Source organism: Corvus brachyrhynchos, unplaced genomic scaffold (assembly GCF_000691975.1).
Source record: "Corvus brachyrhynchos isolate BGI_N302 unplaced genomic scaffold, ASM69197v1 scaffold182, whole genome shotgun sequence".
In the NCBI taxonomy this organism is placed as follows: Eukaryota; Metazoa; Chordata; class Aves; order Passeriformes; family Corvidae; genus Corvus; species Corvus brachyrhynchos.
Genome location: NW_008236807.1, coordinates 499,001 through 501,614, shown reverse-complemented (window position 1 = coordinate 501,614; position 2,614 = coordinate 499,001).

Below are 2,614 nucleotides of genomic sequence, written 5' to 3'. Positions count from 1 at the left end.
AAGGAGGAGAAGGAGGAGTTTGAGGATGAAAGCTCCTTCCTGGGACCTGTGGATTTGATGTTGTCTGAGAGCAGCGATGCCGAGATGGAATGTGAGCACCGCGAGCAGAATCCAGGGAATTCGGCGTCTCCAGAGGAGCTTGGTGTTCCTGAAGAGGACCCCGTGCCCAGCCCCACCTCCCTGGCATCCCCCTGCCCCGACAGATCCACACCAGCACTGTCAGATGGGACCGGGACCGACCCCGAAGGGTTTCCCGAGGAGATGTCACCAAGCCGGGATGAGCTCCCGGATCCCTGGGATGCTCCGGGCAGCGCGGATTCGGAGATAGATGGGCTTGGTGCGGCCAGCCCGGCCGAGGTGGGGTCACCCCACAGTGACGGTGGGGAGCCGCTGTCCCCACCTGATCCCAGCCCTGTCCACGAGGCGCAGCCCGACAGCGTTACGGGAAACCCGGGAGCTGCTGGAGACGCGCTCGGGAATGGCTCGGAGCAGAAAAACTGGGATCATGCACCCTCTGCAGAAAGGTGGGAGCCTGCCAGGAGCACGGCCAGCCTGGAGTCCCCCCGCAGCCAGGGAATGACCCTGACCCTGTCCCCCGACTCCAGCTCCGTCTGCCTGACCTCTCCCGACGGATCCGTTGATCCGTGGGCTGCTCCAGAGGATCCGCCCATGGAGAGCCTCCAGTCGCCGTCCCAGAGCGAGCTGGGAAGGAGCAGCTGCTGTTCCCAGGCGTGTGGGGATGATGCTGATCCTGAGCTGGATTCCCTGGACACTGAGGAATCAAACCAAGGAGGGAGCAGGATTCTGGTGGAAGAACAGCATGGAAGCGCCGCTGCCAGCGGCACAGAGGAGCTGGATGATCCCATGGGAGCAGGAGATGGCCGGGACTCCCCCTTGGACTATGCAGACACAGGAGATGATTCCAGAGCTGAGGAGAGGGAGGATGAGTTCCCTGAGGCAGAGAATTCCCCTGGGAATGACACAATGAGCATGGAAATGGCGGCTGACACTCCACAGGAGCCGGGCATCCCTCTCCACCATCACCTCCTGGAATCAGAGCCCCCCTCCTCCTCCATCCAGGAGGGGATCTCAGCCATCAAGGAGCTGCCCAGGCAGCAGCAGAACTTCCCAAATATCCATGGAGACCCAGCTCCTGCTTCTCCCCCTCACACTGGAGGCTCAAATCCCCCCATTCCCGCGGTGCCGAGCCGGCGGGGGTCGGTCCTGTGCCGCCTCTGGAAGCCGTGCTGGGAAGGAGGAGCTGCCCAGGTGAGCGTGGCTGCCTGGAGCCTGGATGGCTCCTTAAATCCCAGCTGTTCCCAGGAGGAGATGAGAGCTCCGCACTCCCCCGCGGATGAGTTTGTGCCAGCCGAGCCGGGATCTGCTCCTCCTTCTCCGTGCGATCCATGGGACGATCCCGAGGGTGCTGAGCCGGGCTCTCCCCTCCCCGAGGTGCTCCCTGGGATGCTCCCTCCTTCTCCGGACAGTGCCCGGTGGTCCGGGAGCTGCGGCAGCGCCGGGAGCCAGGCAGGGGATGCCGGAGGGAGCCCCGGGGAGGAGCCCATCCCGCCCGAGGATCTGGAAGGAGGCAGCATTCCCAGTCCTGCTCCCTTCCCAGCCCGGGAGTGTCCCCTGTGCGAGCCCTGGGCTGGGTGTGAACACAGCCCCGAGGGATCCGAGGCGTTCCCTGATCCCGACTGCGCCGGCTCTGAGGTGGGAGAGGGAGAAATCCCCGATTCTCCCATGCCGGCGTCGCCATTGGGCGAGCACAGGGATCCCTCCGGAGAAAGCCCGGAGCTCAGCGATGCCGAGGATATTTCGGATGAGCTCCCAAGGGAAGAGCAGCTCCCATGCCAGGATGGACACGAGGGCTCGGCCTTTGAAGATCCATTGGAGAATTCCTTTGGTGACTCAGAGCAGGAATATTTTGAGGGCGATTCACGCTCCCCGCTTCCAACCAGGAATTCCTGCATCATGAGCTCCTCGGATGCTGCAGGAACAAGGACTAGCTGGGACAACTCCCCCAGGAGCTCCGTGCACATGGAGGAGCACGGAGAGGACTGGGATCGGGGGATCCCCAGGGATTACGGGAGCTTCATGGTCACTCGGCAGTGCCAGGAGAGGATGGAAAATTTCCAGCTTCCAAAGAGGCGCAGCCGCCGTGCCCGGGAATCTCCTCTGCTCCGGTCCCTGATGGGGACCTGGAGGGGCTTTGAGGAAATCACCCAGAACACTTTGGACATGGAATGTCTCCGCTTCCATTATAAGCTAAAACAAATCCTAAGGAATGGCAAACCTCCCTTTTCTACCTCCAAAAGCATCTTCCCAAAAGACTTCTGTGCCCCCATCCCGCTGTCCCCACGCAGCAGGAGCCCCTTGCAGGTGACAATTCCACCTTCAGACGCGTGGCTGGGCGGGCTCCACTCCTGCCGGCACAGGGATAACCGGGATACCAGGAGAGCCAGATCCCGGGCCCGGAGCCGGGATCGCAGGGCTCCCTTGCACCTCGGGAAGCTCCGATACGACCGCGCCCTGCCGGACTCGCGGGGGGACGTCGCCGTCATCCTGGACGAGTATTCCGAGTTCCAGAGGGTGGTGCTGAGCAGGGCCGAGG